The 20410-nt window shown below is 50.1% G+C and overlaps 1 long non-coding RNA gene across 7 annotated transcripts; it reads left to right on the top strand.

Annotated features, from left to right (window-relative positions):
- The first annotated feature begins 12968 nt into the window (after positions 1–12968).
- On the top strand, positions 12969–20028 carry LOC149121894 (uncharacterized). Of its 7 annotated transcripts, none has more exons than XR_016221447.1 (3): positions 12969–14026; positions 17306–17346; positions 18466–20028. It is a non-coding gene; the product is annotated as an uncharacterized LOC149121894 (long non-coding RNA). The 7 variants fall into 7 exon arrangements; XR_016221445.1 differs by having other exon boundaries at positions 12969–14685; XR_016221444.1 differs by having other exon boundaries at positions 12969–15010.
- The last annotated feature ends 382 nt before the right edge of the window (positions 20029–20410 follow it).

The following is a 20410-nucleotide window of genomic DNA, read 5'->3' as shown; positions in this document are numbered from 1 at the left end:
AGAACCGATACCTGCCTGGGATGACGGATGTGCCAGTCAGTCTGGTCTGATCACCACACACTGAGCGCTTGCACCGAAATGCCGAGTTGCACCCCTAAACAGCTATCATTAGTACGCATCAATGAAGAATGCATTGAAAATAAAATTTTTGAAGAAGAAGTGAGGGCTCCTCCCTCATGAGTGAATTCCTGCTGTGGTCACGAAGGTTGCTGAAAAAGGGGGTGCACGGGGCCCGTGCCCGCCCCTGCTCGCCTGCCACCTTCTGCCTTGGGGTGACACGGAGGCCCTCGCCGAAGCCAGCGCCTGCTCTTGCACAGTCCAGCCTCCGGGAAGGTAAGCCTAGCACATTTGTGTGCATGATACAAAAAAAGTCAAGCTAGAAAGTGGAGTGGCAGCTGCCAGAGGGCGAGGGGAGGAGCGGAACGGGGAGATGTCGTCCAAAAGGTCACACTTCCAGGTACGGATCAAAAATCGCTGGAGACTGAACACACAGCCCGGGGGCCACGGCCAGCCGTCCCGCATGGCGAGCCTGGGCTTGCTGAGTGTTCCCGCCAGGAGGGACAGAGGTAGCTGCTTGTAGGGGATGGATGTCTGTGTCGATTAACTTAATTGAGGCAATCATTAACAGCATCACGTGGTCCACAAACGTCCGATCACTTCCTTGTACACCATAAATACTTGCAATTTTTGTCAATTACACGTTCATAAAGCTTTTAAAAAGTTCAGTATTGATCTGAGATGGACCCGTGTTCTTCCATGTACTAAATGATCATTACTGGGGCCAGCGTGGTGGTGTAGCTGGTAAAAGCCACTGCCTGCAAAGCTGGCACCCGAGATAGGTGCTGGTTTGTGTCCTGGCAGTTCCTCTTCCAATCCAACTCCCTGTTAGTGGCCTGGGAAAGTCTAGGGAGGCCACAGGTGATGGCTTAAGGACTTGAGTCCCTGCCACCCACGGTGGGACCCGGATGGAGTCCCTGGTTCTGGCTTCAGCACGATCTAACCCTGGCTGCTGCAGGCAATTGGGAAGTGAATCAGCAGATGAAAGATCTCTCTCCCTCCCTCCCTCCCTCCCTCTCTCTCTCTCTCTCTCCCTCCCTCTCTCTCTCTCTGTGTGTGTTCTGCTGCTTTTTGAATAAATAAAAATAAATAAACAGTTAAAAATAGAGACCCAAACAGTAACTTGATGAAAATGAAAGAAAATACAGAAGAAAAGTTATGCTAGAATCCTCAGAGAAAAGAGAAGATGTTATAAGTATGAAGCAAATGAAGTTATAGAAAGTGAAACCTTTAGAAGGCAAAATATTCATGAAAATTAAAGTTATAAATAACTCAGCAGAGAGAGATAAAGATAACATTCAGATATTAAGAAAATAGGCAAAGGAGAAAAATTAAAAGAACAAGAATATTTTGGCAGCTACAGCATAAACATAATAGGAATATTAGAAAAGAGAACAGACTAGGCTAATCCTCCACCTGTGGCGCTGGTACCCTGGGTTCTAGTCCCGGTTGGAGCGCCGGATTCTGTCCCGGTTGCCCCTCTTCCAGTCCAGCTCTCTGCTGTGGCCCGGGAGTGCAGTGGAGGATGGCCCAAGTGCTTGGGCCCTGCACCCGCATGGGAGACCAGCAAGAAGCACGTGGCTCCTGGCTTTGGAGTGCGCTGGCCATGGCAGCCACTTGGGGAGTGAACCAACAGAAGGAAGACCTTTCTCTGTTTCTCTCTCTCACTGTCTAACTCTGCCTGTCAAACGAAAGAAAGAAAGAAAGAAAGAAAGAAAGAAAGAAAGAAAGAAAGAAAGAAAGAAAGAAAGAAAGAAAGAAAGAAAGAAAGAAAGAAAGGAGAAGGGAAGAGAAGGGAAGAGAAGGGAAGAGAAGGGAAGGGAAGGGAAGGGAAGGGAAGGGAAGGGAAGGGAAGGGAAGGGAAGAGAAGAGAAGAGAAGAGAAGAGAAGAGAAGAGAAGAGAAGAGAAGAGAAGAGAAGAGAAGAGAAGAGAAGAGAAGAGAAGAGAAGAGAAGAGAAGAGAAAAAAGAGAGGGGAGAAAAGCATCAGAAAAATTTCTAGGGGCCAGTACTGTGGCACAGAAGGCTAAGCCACCGTCAGCAGAGCCAGCATCGCATATGGGCACTGGTTTGAGTCCCCACTGGTCCACTTCTGATCCAATTCCCTGCTAATGCACCTGCGAGAGCAGCGCAGGTTGACCCAAGTGCTTGGGTCCCAGCACCCACGTGGGTGCAGATGAAATCCTGGCTCCTGGCTTCGGGTTGGCCCACCACTGGCTGTTGTGACTATCTGGGGAGCGAAGCAGTGGCTGGAACATATTTCTATCTTCTCTCCCTCTCTCTGTGTGTAACTCTGACTTTCAAAATAAATACATAAATCTTTTAAAAAAAAAAGTTCAGTATTTTCACTGACAAGTAGGCATCATTATATAAGTACAGCCCAGTTAATTTGTCCCTTTCAACATTTGAATCTAACAGGGCAATCTGGTGCCAACAAGCTGAGGACTTAGAGATGAAATCTGGGGAGAGAAGAGTGGGTTTTAAAGTAGAGACAGAGGGGTGGGCTATGGCAGAGTGGGTAAAGCCACTGCCTCCAGCGCTGGCATCCTAAATGGGCACCGTTTCGAGTCCCAGCTGCTCCACTTCCCATCCAGCTCTCTACTATGGCCTGGGAAAGCAGAGGAAGATGGCCCAAGTCTTTGGTCCCCTGCACCCATGTGGGAGACCGGAAGAGGCTCCTGGCTCCTGGCTCATGGCTTTGGATCGGCTCAGCTCCAGCCATTGCGGCCAATTGGGGAGTGAACTAGCGAATGGAAGACCTCTCTCTCTCTCTCTGTGCCTCTCCTTCTCTATGTAACACTGACTTTCAAGTAAATAAATAAATCTTAAAAAAAAAATAGAGACCGAAAAGAAAAATCATGGCTGTTTCTTATATCTTGGAACAGGTTAATCTGAAGTGTGCAATCTGGGGGGTACATGTGCTTAGAATTCACCCCACCATCACTGCCATTTTAGAAGTAATGTGCCTGATAGAAAATGATAAATAAAGAAAGCGCGATGCAGCTCCTGACCAGGAAACACCATTCACTCCATGTTTTGCTTTAGAATATTTTCAAAGCCACTGTGCGCTCGCTGCTTTGCTTATAAAGTGAGACGAGGCACCATAATGAAATGTTGACTCAATTACAGAGATGCATTGTGTTTGCAGGCATTTCCCTCTGTAATGTGCAGTGACAAGTATTGCCACTGCAGATGTGGGAAGGACACTGGGCCTGCCGTCCCCAAATGGTGGTCAGCCCAGAAAAGCACTCCCTGTGTGACAGGTCCACTCAGCACGGACAGAGAAGACCACCGCAGGGACCCTGTCCAAAACAGCTTGCAATAGTTGGCAGGAAAGAGGACTGTATGGCAAATAAAATAAACCAGGGTGTCGTAGTGGCCACACTCAATGTGGATTAAACCGTAAGTGAGTTTATAGATTCCTCCTAAAGATCTTGCCCGGCAACCTGAGGTCATGCTAGAGACAGCCTGCTTATTGTGAAATAAGGGAGATTCAAAGGGTCCGAGTGGCCCGCCCAAGTCACAGCAGGTGTGACAGAGTAGGAGACCGGACCCTTCCCTTACGCTCAGTCACTCGCAGAGGTGGGGGCCATCCACCCTGGCTTTCCCAGGGCTGGCTCAGAGTGGCTAACTTAGAAGGGCGTGCAGGTCTGAGTGAAGCTGACGCCGAGTGTTTGAGGATGGGCGGGGTCTGGTAAGGCAGCTCTAGAGAGTCCCCCAGGAAGACGGAGCCGCGGGAGCAAAATCTGGAGCTGAGGCAGGCAAGGCTTCAGGGGAGTGTGCGGGAGTGGTCACGTTTGCGCTTCTGACCTACAGGCCGGGAGGAAAGGTGAGAAAAGGTTGGGGAGGGCTGGAGTCAGAGGTGGACGACGGCTGGGCTGAGGACGGACGGCAGGGAGAAAGCAGTGGCAGGATTCACGCGGTCAGACACAGCGAGCTTCCGCTCCCACGTGCTTGTGTGTTCTCTCAGTGCACCTCTTCAGCGTTTATCCAGTTTCAATCCAGACATGATGTGTTGGGTGAAGACGATGTGGGTCAAGAGGTCTTGAGTGTGAGGTTTTGTGCTTATCTGGCGGGGAGCTGGGTTGTGTTTCCTCCCCGTTTGCTGCTGTCTATGGGGTGGGTCCCTGTTTTTGTTTGGAATCCCCTAGGGATTCTCATTGAGAGGGCCTGAGACATGCAGTTCCATCACTCGGATTCCCGGGCCGTCCCAGAGGGGTCCTGGCCAGGCGGTGCAGGGGGCAAGGGGGCACACAGGAGTCAGTTCATAGTCCTCGTCCTTCAGCCTGTGTCCCTGGGCTGCACCTTGGTCCCTGGGCTATACCTTGTGTCTCTAGGCTGCACCTCGTGTACCTCGGCTGTACCTCATGTCCCTGGGCTGTACCTCATGTCTCTAGGCTGCACCTCGTGTCCCTGGGCCGCACCTCGTGTCCCTGGGCTATACCTCGTGTCTCTGGGCTGTACCTCGTGTCCCTGGGCTGCACCTCGTGTCTCTGGGCTACACCTCGTGTCCCTGGGCTGTACCCCGTGTCCCTGGGCTGTACCTCGTGTCCCTGGGCTGCACCCCGTGTCCCTGGGCTGCACCTCGTGTCTCTGGGCTGTACCTCATGTCTCTGGGCTGCACCCCTTGTCCCTGGGCTGCACCCCATGTCCCTGGGCTGCACCCCGTGTCCCTGGGCTGCACCTCGTGTCCCTGGGCTGCACCCCATGTCCCTGGGCTGCACCTCGTGTCCCTGGGCTGCACCCCGTGTCCCTGGGCTGCACCCCGTGTCCCTGGGCTGCACCTCGTGTCCCTGGGCTGCACCTCGTGTCCCTGGGCTATACCTCGTGTCCCTGGGCTGTACCTCATGTCTCTGGGCTGCACCTCGTGTCCCTGGGCTATACCTCGTGTCTCTGGGCTGTACCTCGTGCCCCTGGGCTGCACCTCGTGTCCCTCGGCTGTACCTTCACAGAATATGCTGCTTTATGCTGCCTCCCTCTGCCGCTGGGTGAGTCAGGGTCAGGCAGGCTGGAGGTCAGGGCTCGGGCGCCTCTCTTCCCTGCAAGCTGAGGACGGGACGTGAGAGCAGCTTTGTTCAGAGACAGAGCTCTCGGGCCCCTTTGCCCTGGACGCTCAGTGGCACGGATCCTCTCTGATCTGTGCTGCGAGAGCCTAGCAGGGCGCCTAGAGGTAACACTCACGCAGCGTGGCGTCTCGTGCCTGAGTCCCCCAGGGCTGTCCAAGCTGGTGCCGTCCGAGCCCCCAGCCCCGGCTCAGGCACAGCACAGGTTTCCCCACCCTGCTGCTGGCCCCCGAGGAGGCTTCTGCTGCCCGGGGCTGTGGGCTCTGTGCCCCCTGCGTGTCCCCCCAGGTTGGGGGCTGTGGATTGCCCTGTGACATCAGCGCCCTGATGGCACTGAGTTTCTCCATCTGTTTTCTTGTCTCAGGGTCACGACTGATAACTCCCAGTCTCCTTACTTGCCAGACCAGAAACCACAGTTTTCATTTTCCTGAGAAAAAAATTTTCCCTAAATAATACTAGAACCCCCCCCCCCCAACCCATCACCCAGTAACAACTCAGACCCAAGCTTCTTTCATTTCTACTCCCACTCCCTTCCAAGTCCAAGCATCACATGGCTTCATGAGCACACACTGCCGGGTGCATCTCTAAAGATGGGGAGTGACAAGAAGCTGAACTTCAACACAATTCCCACTGCTAAGTAAATAAATGGATAAACACCAGTAACCCCTAGTACTGTCAGATATGCAGTCATGTAAACTTTCTGTCTCACTTATTGTTAAATTGTTTTGAATTAGTGTTGTACTATACTGAGCCTCTTTAAAGAATATGTTTTAAAATATTTTATTTATTTATAAATAAATAAACTACAGGGAGTGGGGGACAGAGAAAGAGAGAGAGGTCTTCTATCCACTGATTCACTCCCCAAATGGCTGCAACAGCCAGAGTTGTGCCTATCTGAAGCCAGGAGCCAGCAGCTTCTTCTGGGTCTCCCATGTGGGTGCAGGGGTCCAAGCACTTGGGCCATCTTCTACTGCTTTCCCAGGCACATTAGCTGGGAGCTGGATCGGAAGAGGAGCAGCAGGGACTTGAACAGGCGCCAGTGTGGGATGCCAGTGCCACAGGCAGAGGCTTAGCCCACGACGCCACAGGGCCAGCCCCAAACGCGTATGATTTTATGTCTTGGCACCTGTATACCCCGATGAAGTCATCTACACAGTCGAGACTGCAATTGTGACTTCTTCGTGAACGAGCTTTGGCAGTGTTTCTGTGTTCAAGAAATCCGTCCGTTTCACCTGCGTTTCTGAGTTTACGGGCATAAAGCTATTTATAATATTCCCTCACCTTTGCTATCTATAACCCAATTGTGGCACCACCCCTTTCAATACCGATGCGGGTCATTTGTGTCTGCTCTTTCTTTTTCTCTTTATCAGCCTGTTGGGAGGCTTATCAATCTTACTGATTTTTCTCAAAGAACCAGCTTTTGGGTTCATTGATTTTTCTCTTTAGTTTTCCCGTTTCTATGTTATCTGTCTGCACTCCAATCTCTATTAGTTCTTTCCTTTGCCCCATTTGGGCTTGAGTTTCTACATTCTCAAATGTTCTTAGCTGAGGTCACGGGTGTGTGGGCGTTCTTCCTCCCCAGTGTGGTGCTGTGTGTTTCCCTTTAGGTGTTCATCAGTTATATCCCACAGGTTTTAGTTCACTGTGTCTCTAGATGTAGCAACACAGCCATTCTGCTAAAACGGTATCTGGTGGTCCTTTTGGTTTCTTTTTAAACCCATGGGCTATATAGCAGCACGTTATTTGTTCCTGATAGTTTCAGATTTGCTTTGGTGTCTTCTCAATTCCAGTGGAGGCAGATTACGTGCTTTGTGTGGCCTGAATCACCCTGAATGCATCAAGACGCGTTTTAGAGATCAGACGTTGGTTAACCTGGGCAAACAGCCTGCGTGCACTTGACAAGGTGCAGTAGGCTAGTGTTGGGTAGACTGTTCTAGAATTGTACACTGTGTCAATTTGGTTGATAATAGACTCAACTAGATGTTGCTTATAATAAACCTACTTTAAATATAAATATACTTCTACAGGCTGGAAGTAAAGCATGGTAAAAGATCCCTGCACTGATAAAAAGAAAACTGAATTAGCCACATTAGCATCAGAGTAAATTTCAGATTTGCTTCCTGATTTCCTGCCTGCTCGTTCTTGTCTCTGACAACTGCTGGGGACTTTTCCAGGTCCGTCAGGTCTGCGTATCATATATTCTTAAGTTCTCTGATTAGATGGATAAGTGTTTAGGGCTGCTAAGTATTCCTGATGAACGGACCCCTGTATCACTAAGAAATGATTTTCCGTGTCTCTGATAACATCCTTGGCTCAGGGCTTACTCTGTCTGAAGACAGGGAACTTGGGCCGCTGTTTCTTCCACGTCTTCCCTGTCTTCCCACATCCTGCGCTTTCTCCCGGACACCCACGGGACCTACTGTAGGCCACTTGAAATTTGCCTGCAACTCAAATGCTCAGACAACTTTGTACAGTCCTTTTCTCTGTGTGTTTTATTTCTGATGCTTTTGATTCTTTTGTCTCCGGCTACTCTTGTCTTCTGCATTTTCTCATCCGCCATTCAGCAGCTCATCCCGGGGCAGGCAGCGTGGCCTGGTCCACTCAGTGGGCAGCTGGATGGGCAGGGCCATTTCAGGCAGGTCACAGCCAAGCAGCAGGGTGTGGACGTGGAGGTCAGCGGGTCAGTAACATGCAGGGTGCTGAGAAATGGAGCAAACACCCGGAGTGGCACGTGGGGGATCAGAGAGACGGGAGCGGGTCACAGCACCACTGGGGACTCTGCCAGCATATGGTACATCACAGCACTGGCCAGCTCCTTACTGATCTGGTCACGCTGTGTCTGTCCAGGTCGATCCACGAGGACAGGGACAAGTGTTTCTCTTGTTCAAACCACGTACTTGGTACGGGGAAGCTGCTCAGGATTTATTTTCCACTGACTGGAAACAGCAGGTGCACAACCCCTAAACCCTAGGATCGGGGCTCATGGGAAAGGGCTCTGAGCTCGGCTTTCAGGATGGAGGTTTTGAGACGGGAAGGAGGGAGACAGAAGGACCTGACACCTCCCATCAGTTCTTCCGCCTGAGCATCTCCTGCCATCTCGAGGTGTCTGGCAGGGTGAGGAGGAAGTGAGCAGAGGGCGGCTGCAATTATGCACACAATGCATGCTAGCTGGCAGGCTGAGCCAATGTAAATGGATTACGTTTATAATTTTGTAACCTGTGATTTTGAATAACATGAAAATTGGGGTTACACAACACATCCCCAAATATCTGATTACCAGGAAGCAGTTCTGTGTACACACACCCTGATCTGTCATTCAGTACAGGCGTCTTGTGGAGGGGAGCCACCGGTCAGCCACGCGGCTCGGGCAATGGCAGAGGCACCTGCTTCCAAAGGACCCGCAGCGAGGTGTGGAGATCTTGGAACCGGCAAGGTTGCCAGACACCAGGCAAGTCTGAGGACCTGGCGCAGCCAAGAGGAGCTCAGAGACTCGAGGCCAAGTGCAAGGTGATGCCCTGGAGGGGGTCCAGGGCCAGAAACAGGCATTCGTGAAAACTGCGGGGCCCAAAATCCCACACAGCCCTCAGTGGTGGTAGTGCATCAGTACTGGTTATCAACAGGAAAAACGATAAGGTGGCTACTCACAGGGGAAACAGGGTGTGAGGGATGTGGGACCTCTGTCCCATCCTCTCAACTTTCCTGTAAATTTAAAACTGTTATAAAAACATAGACTATCTTTGAAAAAAGATTAAGGGGCCTGCACCATGGTACCGTGAGTCAAGGTGCATATGGGCGTCACTGCGAGCCCTGGCTGCTCCACTTCTAATCCAGCTCCCTGCTAATGGCCTGGGAAAGCAGAGGAAGACGGCCCCTGTGCTTGGGCCCTGCATCTGTGTGTGAGACCCAGATGGAGTCTGGGCTCCTGGTTTTGGCCTGGCCCAGCCATGATTGTTGTGGCCATTTGGAGAGTGAACCAGCAGATGGAAAATCAGTCTGTCTGTCTTTCCCCCTACTGCTGTTACTCTGCACTTCAAATAAATTAAATAACCTTTATTTATAAATAAATCTTTGTAAATAAAAATACAAAAAAGAGATTAAAAAAAAAACTTGTGGAAACTTGGAAAGAGATCTTCCATCCCTTGGTTCACTCTCCAAATGTCAGCATTGTTGGGAGCTGGGCCAAGCTGAAGCCAGGAGCCAGGAGCTTCTTCTGGGTCTCCCACATGGGTGCAGGGGCCCAAGCACGTGGGCCATCTTCTACTGCTTTCCCAGGCCCATTAGCATGGAGCTGGATTGGAAGTGGAGCAGCAGAGACTTGAACCAGTGCCCATAAGGGAAGCTGGCGCTGCAGGCAGCGGTTTAACCACTGCACCATAGCGCTTGCCCCCTAGTTTTATTATTGAGTTTTCTTTATAGTTTGGGCTGTGTTTTCTCTGAGCACTGCAGGAGTGTATGCATTGTTACCCCTTCCTTCAGGTGTACGCGCACGTGTGTGTGTGTGTGTGTGTGTTCTCACTCACAAACATGAGAGGTAGACACCAGGGCTTCAGGGCAGAATGCTCAGGCTTATTCTGAATGCGTTGAGTCCACGTTCTTCAATGTCCTGGTTTCAAAGCAGAATGCCTCCAGGTTCTGTGTCGCTGCTGTTTTACAGTGACAGGTGTGATGAGAAGACCAGCCCGTGCCAAGGACAAGATGAGTTGTGAGCTTTCCTGGCCATCTTCATATCAATCACGCCACGTTTACGATGATTTAGCATCACAGTGAAACAAGTTTTATTTGTTTAGAAACAATAAATTATAAAAAAGGACAGCGGTGCTGCTGGTGCCGTGGAAAGAACAGTACCATTTTTATACTTCAGTTGCATATTTTTTATTTAAGCCAAATGATGACACCACTGAAGACATCCACATCTGATCTAAATATTCAAACTCTGCTTGCAGCATCATCCGAGAGCTCCGAGTGATAGATCAGGCCGGACAGCCAGAGTCATTTTCCACGGCAGGTGCTGCCGGGGGTCGTAACTCAGCTCTCGGCGGAGGGCTGCTGTCACTCTGGAGCACTGGTGGTGACTCCGGGGCTCGGACGTGCTCGGGCATCACGTGTAGCGGCCATGGCGGCCGTGGCGGTCCCCACAGCTCCTGAGCTGCCATCCGAGTCAAGCCCCACACGGGGGCGTCTCCACCCAGTGCAGCCTGGAGGAGCTGGACCCATCGGGAGATGTGGGAGCCAGCACTCAGGAGACGGACGCGTCTGGTCTGAGGCCCCGCAGCTCGGGGGTGGCGGAGCTGGGGTTTTAGGTAGAGCAGAGTGTTTGCTGAGGGACGTGCATTCTCAGTCCCAGAATCCTGCAGGCAGCAGGCAGAGACCCCTCGTCTGCAGCCCGCTACAGCAGCAGTGCTCTTTGATCTGTATCCTCTGTCCCGAGAACTTGCAAACAGAAGTACCTCCCCTTCCCCCAGACCCGACGCCTGATCATGTTTTGCCTGGGTGAGGCTTAATTTACCAACTCTTCTGCTCAACAGCTTCCTAAGAGTTGCAGGCCCCGGGAGATTCACTCCACAAGTCCTCCAGCTGTGCCTCCGAGGACCAGCACACGGGGTGTGAAGGGCTGGGGGAGTCCTGGTCCCAGTTTGTCTGAGATGCACACGGGGAATCCCACTGCCTTTGCTAAGCATTCCAGCTTGCGAGCTGGCGCCTGTTTCTCCACTCTCTGTCTGGGACATCCTATCCCATCCCACCCCTGTCAGCTGCACTTGCCTGAACACGCACTGTCCCCCGGAAACACAGCCGCCTGTGCCGCTGAGCCCCTGCTCCGCCCCCCGCCCCGCCCCTCAACCTTCTGCACGTCCCTGCAGGCCTGGCTGCTGCCCACCCCAGTGTCCAGGTGTAGGGGCAGCAAGGTCTCTGTCTCCCTCCTCAAGACTCCTGGTCATTCTCCCCCGTGCATGCCATGGAGACTTGCACACAGTAGGTGCTTAGCACTGCACTGGGGGGCTCTACTGTGCAAGACAAGACACATTCTGGATCTCTAAAATGTACATGAAAAAATCGTTTGGATGAGTCCATGATGAGAAGCTCAGAGGCACTGACAGCACCGTCACCCGGCTGTCGACAGCAGCGCGTCAAGACACAGTGCTTCGTTTCCCTAAACACTGTTGTGAGAAGAGCAGGCCACGCCCTGTCTGTGGCCCTCGGGGTCAGCAGGTGGCTCCCTTCTGTTTATGCCCGGCACTCTCCAGCGTGAGCCGAAACACGGCATGCTATTCACAAGAAAACCACGATTGACAAAACAGGAAGGGGAAACATTCCTCTCTTCCAAGGGCCCAGAACATGAAAAGAGGCCGCAGAAGAGGTTGTTAGCAGCTGAGAGCTTCACAGTTAAGCTACGATGCCCAGCGCCGGAACGGTAGAAACAGACAGTGAATGAAGCCGCTGACACGAAGAGGGCCCATTTAGGAGAAAAACAGCGGTGTACTTCTGAATGCAACAGCTGCGTGGAAGTGTGACAAGATCCTGGCTCCAGTGACAGCTCTGGATCCCGCCCCCTTGCAGAGTCTGCTCCCGCAAGTCCTGCGCAGGCTGGGAGCGGCCGCCTCAAGGACGTTCCTCCCGGCGTGGGGAGGCGGCAGCTGCAACGTGCGGATCCGGGGTCTGCGTGCACGGGCACACGGGCGTCGCGGAGGCTGACTTCAGGGGATGCGGCTGTCAGGCCGTGCCAGCCTGCTGGCTTTCTGGGCAAGACCGGCCGAGATGACCCCATTCTGTTTTAAAGATAAAAACGACCTGTTCCTTCTCCGATAGGGCTCAGGGAGGAAGGGCTCCCAGTTGGTGCACGTGCGGCCCGAGAGAACTGTCACCTCTGTGTGGCAGAAGGCGCCCTGGGGGAGGGTCCTTGTACCTTCTAACCTCCCCCCCCCATCTTCTGGCCGGGACACCTGCAGGCCTCACGCATGGGTGACTTCCCAGCACACACACACACACACACGCACACACATATGCACACACACACGCGCACACACACAGGACACAATGATTACACAGGCACGGGGCCAGCAGATCCAGCCAGGCTTACGGCACTCCTTCCTCTCCTGGGGGGAGCCGGGAGACCACCCGAGAGCTGAGAATCAGGGTTAAGGTGCCGTGTTGGGAAGGCAAGGCCTGCGGGCTCATCTGATCAGTCCCTGCCCTGGGGTCCGGCCCTCCCATTGCCGTGGTCCTCCAGGTGGGCACATGACTGAGCCGGCAAACCCTCCTAGGCACAGTGTAGGTTACCAGACTGGTACCTGACCAGACTAGGTCGGCGCGAGCCCCCCGGGGGTGCGGCCAGGACCCCCCGGAAAGCCCCTTCTTTTGCTCCAGGAGAGGCATGGGAGTGAGTGCACACGCGTGTTGGCCAGAAGCCGCCTTGCTGCCGGTGTGGACGGTGGATTTGCAACAGGCCAAGCGGGGCAGGCAGAGTGGACGAGAAAAGCTGAAGATTGCGCAGTCGCGTTTGCCCTGGAGGCGGACGCTGGCTGAGCCCCGGGACTTCGCAGTGTCATGACCCAGGAGGCTGTCTCTCAGCTTGGGGGAGTTGGCCCCGGGCTCCTGTGCACACCTCTGGAGTCATCTTGTTTAAATGTCTGCTTTGTGTGCCGCGTCCCCCGCGGGGATGTGAGCTCCATGCAATCAGACGCTGCCTGCCGCCCTCACTGCTCTTACACTCAGTGCAGGGTTTGCCTGAGGCTTTGGGGGCCTACAGTGGGCATGTGTGCAGCCAGGAGCTCGTCAGGCAGGACCAGGGCTCCTAAGCCCCGGCCACTGTCTCCGAGGAGGCCTGACCAGCAGGCTCCAACGTGGCCCCAGGTGAAGAGTTAAAATTGTATATGTGCAGGTGTAAAAAGTTAAGCTTAAGCTTACAGGTTTAAACCTTGCTGGTACAGCTGTAAAAAAATAAGACAGAGTAGCACCTTGGCAGTAGGGACTCCATTTTGGAGCACTTGAGACTGCATTCTGGGAAAGCACCCCCCCACTGTGAGACTCTGGTCTGAAACTATGATCTCAAATAGTCGGACAATAGCAGTGCACTACATCACCCTTGGCAATGCACAAAAACCCCCTAGCATGACTGCTCAAGCTTAAAAGTAGAAAGGTTGCACCTGGGTTACCTGGGCTAATAATAAAGATGTGATTTGTCTGTGTCTTACATTAATGTCAAGTCCTAATTGCTGATTGTAATATTGTAACTGGTATTGTCAAGATTATGATAAATATTAATTTCAATTAGGTTTTAGGTTATGTTGACCCCAGTAACCATATACTCTTTTGATTTTATGTACTCTCTTTTGATTTTAGCAACTGTGTATAGCAACCGTGCATAGCAACCGTGTATTCCCCCCTTCCCGGTTTTGTGGTTTTTGCCTTTATAAACCCTAACCTTTGGTTATTCGGGGCTGCTCTGTTCATGTATGGTCAGACAGCCCCAGCATGCTGGATAATCAATAAAGCTTCCCCTTGCTGTTTGCATAAGAGATGTCTCTTGGTGACGTTTTTCGGGCAGTCGACTCTAACATTTGGAGGCCCCAGCGAGATCTGACTGCTGCCTGCGGACGTCTCCAACAGATATCTCTCGGGGTAAGTGCAGGCGCCTATTTGTGTTGTCGGCCGGCTTATTTGTGGTTTGTGTCTCTTCATTCTGGATTTTGGTAGTTTGTGAGCGCTCTAGGGTTTTGGGAACTGTGCTGGTGTAGTAGCTGCTGGGACAGGGCGTGAGCCCTTCCTGGCTGTGGCCGGCAGACGTGCCCGGGGGCCACAGGCTACGGCCCTGAGGGACGCCTCAGGAGGACAAAGGAAGGCTGGGGACGCCCAGATACTTCCGACGGGGCAGGCGTGGAGTCTGCATTCCCAGCACAGACGGGGTGGCCGGTAAGGCCTTCTTATTATTAGTCTTTTGTAGTTGTAAGGTGCTTTGTTGGTTGTCTTGTTGTTTGTTGATTGTATTCTCTTGTCATTTAGCATTGTATGGGGTGCTGTGATGGCTCCCGTTTGGTAGATTTGGAATCTGCATTTGTATTGCCAGCATGGTCGCGTGACTCTGAAGTGGTTCTGGAGTCTGCATTTGTAGGTTCTGAAGTGGTTCCGGAGCTTGCATTTGTATTACCGGCATGGGCACAGGGCTCTGAGGCGGTTCCAGAGTCTGTGTTTGTATTGCCAGCATCGTCGTGACCAGTAGTTTATCTCAGTTCCTCTACGGACACTTTGTGTGGTTGTTGTGTGCTGATTCTCTACACTGTTTGTCTGTTCGTGTACATTGTGTTGTCTGCTAACATGGGCCAGACTGTGTCTACACCTTTGTCTCTAACTTTGAATCATTGGTAGTAGGTAAGCGACCGGGCACATAACCTCTCTTTGTCAGTCAAGAAGGTAAAGTGACAGTCTTTCTGTGCCTCTGAATGGCCAGCTCTCGGAGTGGATTGGCCCCCCGGAGGGCTCTCCATTTACCACTCATTCGCCAAGTGAAAGAGGCCGTTCTCTTGCCTGGCCGTCAAGGGCACTCAGACCGGGATTTTGAGAAGACATCGGAGGTCAGTATTCCTTCCCTCAAGCGGGACCGGATCTGTGGAAGTGACCGTTGAGTGTCCGGCACCCCACAGCTCTCCGAGAACGCGGAGTCCCCCCGGCCACGGCTTAGCTACGGCCGAAACTCCAGAGGGATTGTAAGGAACGGGAGGGAAATTAGGAAGGGCAGTTGGCTGAGAGCCTGGAGACCCCCTGAGCTCGCTTTGGCTTCCCGGCGGCCGGACTGCGACCCGAGGACCAGGTCTCTCTCTCGGAGGGACGCCTGGTCACGCTGCCTACTGCTACGCGAGCAGGGCTTAGCTTCGGTCGAGGCTAATATTGGCCCTCCAGGTAAACTCAGACAACTAGGTAGTGGGTAACCTTAAGTGATAGGAGATTTCAAACCCCACTCAGCCCCCAGACATGAGGAGCTTCATTGCTTTCTGCCTTCCTCCTCCTCCCGGGGGGGGGGGGGGGGGCTCCCTCCCCCACTCTTTTGCTCTCCTCATCTCCATTCCTATACCACTGGCGAGGAGAAAGGGAGAGGGAAATTCCACAGGTCTCTCCACCTGGGGAAAAGCTGTTACCTGTTACCTGTTAACCCTTTCCAACCGGGTAAAAAGTTTTCCGTCTTTGCAGCTTATGGTAGCTCTGGTGCGTCTTAAAAGTTTTTTGTAAACTATTACTGTTGCTAAGCTTTGATTGCCTAAGGACTAAATCTGGAAAAGAGCTAAAGTTAACTATCTGTTGTAATTGAGTGTCTGCAGTAGTCCTAATTAATCTGGCTTTGGTTAAATTATAGAAGGTTCCCAACACCCCATGGCTAGTCCTGCCAGGCCCCGGTGTGTGCAGTCTTCCCTGTAAATGGGGGACCACAGCCTTTCTCTGCACTCCAAATATCTCTAGGCAGAGCCCCCACCCCAGGGCTGCTTCTTTTTCCTCTCCTGGAGGAATTTCCAATTCAATACCACTGCTGACCTTACCTAAGGGAGCCAGAACCTTAAGCCATTAACCCTTTCCAAGCTGATGGGTTATTCTCTTTGCAGCTAATAAAAACCTAAACAATGGGTTCATATGCTGATAATCAGCTCTTTTCTGTGCTGCTGTCCCTGACTCATCTGAGAGCGTTCACCTGTCTTGAAGGTTTCGCGTTTTTCTATTGCCATTATGAGTCTTGATTGGAAAAACTACAGCGCAAAGTTTGTTTACATTGTTTATCTGTTTTTAATGTCTAAGTAATTACCCAACTGATCAGAAATGTACTAATTTTGGCTAAATGGTTTGACTCTCTGACAGCTTAAATTCTAAACCGAGTCTTCCAACTTTGGGCTTCCAGTCGGATCCCTGGAACTCTCAAAGAATGAGACTCTAAATTTGTTAAAGTAACAGCTGCTTGGGTCAATTCAAATTATATAAAATATATTAAAATGTTATAAATGGTGTCAGACCTATACTGTATTTATGTTTTTGCTTTCCAGCTAAAGTGGTCTTATAAAAATAAGAGTAAATTCTGTGTATACAAGCCTTTATGTTGTTAACTAAAGTAAGCCAATGCAGATTGGTTCAGAAAATTGAGGTAATGCAAACACCCTTCGGTTTGCTCAGTGGCTTGCTTGCTCAGTTTTACATGTCTTTGATATGCTTTAAACTTGTTTCTCTTAATGAGAAAGATCTTTTCAAAGTTGTAAACATACACTAGTGTTTGCTGTCCAGGAGGTGTTATCCTCATGTTACTTAAAAACATAAAAATGTAATTTTAACTTCTATTTCAGATAATGGTGTGGTATTCATTAATAACTCAGTGTCTTAAGACATCTAGGCATCAGTGCTAAGTAAAACTTGGGAAAATATATATACTTTTAACATCTCAAATTTGATAAAAAAAAACTGTTTGAATTTGTTAACATGTATTCTCATAGGTTGTCCATACATGACAATTCAAGGCTATGTAAAAGAAACTACGGGTATAAAGTTTCAAAAGGTGTAAACAAGTCATAAAAAGTTTTAAAATGTTTACAATTTTAAAATATTGTTTACAGAGTTAAGTGCTAATGCCAAAATTACACTGACCTAAAATTAAAGTCTAATCTTCTGTTATAACAATGGGGTTTAAAAAAAAAAAAAAGTGTACTAATGTTAGTAAATATCTAAAAATGGTCTAAATCATAAATCTTAAAATCTGTTTCTGCAAAAACTGTAACGTCTGTTTTAACAGTGTCTGCTTATTCGGTTACTCTGCCATTTCTAGAGTTAGGTCCTGTAAGCTCTTTTTTTTTGACTCTGTTAAATAATCCTAAATTATGTAAACTCTTATATACAGGTTTTTTTTATTATTTCTGGTTTATTCGACAACAAGAGACATAAAATTCATGTTAATCCATTGTGTACTCTACTGTCTCTGTTAAGTTATGGTTATGTGGCAGATGCTAGAAAACTGGGTTCCAGAAACCCAAGAAAGCTCTCGTGTCTACAGGCTACACGGTAAATACCCGGAAGCCAAAGGATGGCAGAGACCTCTGCCACAATTTCTCCTCTAAGTCAGGCTACACAGTATACACTGGTTAAACTGCCAGTTAAATCTAAAAGCCCAGAAAGTCAGGCTAGAGACCCAACTTGCTGCCTCACTTCTCCTCTTTTCTCTTCCAGAAGGGAAGTTACTACTGTTCTGCAGGACTCTCCACTGTGACGTACGGTTTGATCCCCAGACCTTATTTAAGGGATGACTGACCTTTTCTGTAATAATGCCTGGCCATAGTATAGGGCCCCAAACAACATAAAAAAAAAAGGGGGGGGGGGGTTAAACTACTAGATCAATTTTTCAGTGTACGCGTTAAATGGGCAGAACTCCCCTTTTAAACCAAACTAAAAAATAGATAAAAAGTTAAACTGAGGACCTCAAAGTATGCAAGCAGGTCACCACAGTTGATCTTACCTAAAGGGTCATAGTTCTCCTCATGGGCACAGTCTTAACTCGCAGGAAAATACTAAGTGTCAGAATTTGCCCATGACCATAATTTTTCTAGCTCACCCTAATATTAAAAAATCTCCAAAAATCAGGGTTGGGTTGGGCACCCCCCTTGACTGGCATCATAGAGGCTGCCTCCATGGTCCACTTTATTAGAGACCAGTGGAATGAGGAGCAAGCTAGCAGCAGGAGCAATGTATGGATGGGCAACAGGCCAATCAATGGCTGCTTTACACCGTGATCTGCCGTCAAGGAGACCCAGCAAGGCCAGTGCACCCCAAACCTGTGCACCTGTTGCTGATATAAGGAGCCAGGGCGTTGGGCAAGCAGCTGTCATAACAGCAAATGCCTTCTGTCGGCCCTGCCAAGAGCACAGCCACTGGACACGGAACTGCCCTAGGTGTCGAAGGACTCCTGGTTCAGAACCGCAGACCCTGTGGCCCTGAGCCAAAAAGCCTTTGGCTCTGCCCAGCCTCTGCCCAGCTTCCAGCTCCAGCCACTGCTACTGGGGATGGCTTAGGGTCAGTAAAATGTAAGTTGCCTATTTCTATCAGCCTCCTATTTAACTCTCCTAGTCCAGCCATGTAATGCGAGTCAACAGGGTGCCTCCCTTAAAGGAGATTTGCATCTCTTAACAATTTTCTTAACAGCACCCCATGGATAGGTCTGGGCCTCACACACCCTGCCAGGCCTTAAAAGTCTATCCAATAGTATTAAACTTAAAAAGCCCTCCCTGCCAGTTCCAGGGGAAAGTGGTCCCCTCCACTCCTGTACTGAGACTATAGATGCTTCTCTTTACACCGTGTGTTTTTAATGCCCTTATTTGTTTTGTCTCTAACAGACTAAAAGCTGCTAACTCCAAATGGTCATCAGGCAAGACTTCCAGCCCATTCCACTGGACTACCTGAGCAGCCCTCTGGACCGAGCAGTACAGTCTTTCCAAGGCCACTGTTGCACACCATAAGACAGGTAGCAAGAGGAAATACCCAAATCCCCCTCGACGCCCACATGCCAGCTTCGAAGAAGTTACAGAAAACAGAACTCCATCCATAATCCCAAAGAAGAATTTTGGGTATTACCTCTTGAGGGGAAAATATTAGGCAGAAAGTCAGTTATGAGCTTATGTGTGTGTGACATAAAGGCCTAATGTGTCCAGCATATGCATCTACATCTCAGTCATCCTGACAATGTTTCACGGGCAGCCTGGCCTTTGCATCCTGCCCTGCCCCCTTCTACCTGATAACCTGCCAGGTGGAGATGCCCGCCCCTTCTGCCTGACAAATCTTCCACAATCTCCCAGATGCAGCCCAGTATCTGCATTTCAGTATTACAGAACAGGCGGGGGTTAAATCTCATTTTCATGGGGGTGGGTTATGCGTGGCCCTAAAGAAAAAATGTTGTTTTTATGCTGACTGAACCGGGGTGGTTAAAAACTCCATGGCCAAACTCAAAAAACGACTGGAAAAATGACAACGGGAAAGGAAAACTCAACAGGGATGGTTTGAGTCATGGTTCTGCCGGTCCCCATGGCTTACTACTCTACTGTCAGCCCTAACAGGACCCTTAATTGTTCTATTCCTAATTGTAACCATAGGACCTTGTGTGTTAAATAGACTCATCACCTTCGTGCGGAAACAAGTTAAAAATGTTAAACACATGGTCATAAGACAACAATATGTCACATTAAAAGATACAAAAACAAATCTCTAAGATTAGAGATCCTCACAACAAGGAGTGGGGAATGAAGAGTTAAAATTGTATATGTGCAGGTGTAAAAAGTTAAGCTTAAGCTTACAGGTTTAAACCTTGCTGGTACAGCTGTAAAAAAATAAGACAGAGTAGCACCTTGGCAGTAGGGACTCCATTTTGGAGCACTTGAGACTGCATTCTGGGAAAGCACCCCCCCACTGTGAGACTCTGGTCTGAAACTATGATCTCAAATAGTCGGACAATAGCAGTGCACTACATCACCCTTGGCAATGCACAAAAACCCCCTAGCATGACTGCTCAAGCTTAAAAGTAGAAAGGTTGCACCTGGGTTACCTGGGCTAATAATAAAGATGTGATTTGTCTGTGTCTTACATTAATGTCAAGTCCTAATTGCTAATTGTAATATTGTAACTGGTATTGTCAAGATTATGATAAATATTAATTTCAATTAGGTTTTAGGTTATGTTGACCCCAGTAACCATATACTCTTTTGATTTTATGTACTCTCTTTTGATTTTAGCAACTGTGTATAGCAACCGTGCATAGCAACCGTGTATTCCCCCCTTCCCGGTTTTGTGGTTTTTGCCTTTATAAACCCTAACCTTTGGTTATTCGGGGCTGCTCTGTTCATGTATGGTCAGACAGCCCCAGCATGCTGGATAATCAATAAAGCTTCCCCTTGCTGTTTGCATAAGAGATGTCTCTTGGTGACGTTTTTCGGGCAGTCGACTCTAACACAGGCACTGAGGTTCCGGCACAACAACAAATGACCACACACAGGATGCCGAAAACCACGGAGATCCACTCCCTCACTGCTCGGGGGCCAGACGCTGGGTCGAGGTGCTCTCTTGGACACCTGGCTCCTGGGGGTCCGATGCTGGGCTGACCCTGTTCCTCGGCTCCCGCTCTGGCTCCGCCTTCACTGGTCCCTTGCGTACCTGCGTCAAGTCTCACCTGCAGCCTTCGTGTGAACCAGTGTGTGATGGCGGTCAGGGGCCCCCTGGGCGAGCCAGAAAGGTCCCTGCTCTCCAGTCACTGAGGGGCACATTCACAGGCGTGGTGATGATGTGGGTGTC

Source organism: Oryctolagus cuniculus, chromosome 15, assembly GCF_051225735.1.
Source record: "Oryctolagus cuniculus isolate XC-2025 breed Fujian yellow rabbit chromosome 15, ASM5122573v1, whole genome shotgun sequence".
Taxonomy (NCBI): Eukaryota; Metazoa; Chordata; class Mammalia; order Lagomorpha; family Leporidae; genus Oryctolagus; species Oryctolagus cuniculus.
The sequence above is the reverse complement of the archived record's forward strand: the minus strand, read 5'-3'. Positions and strand labels throughout refer to the sequence as shown.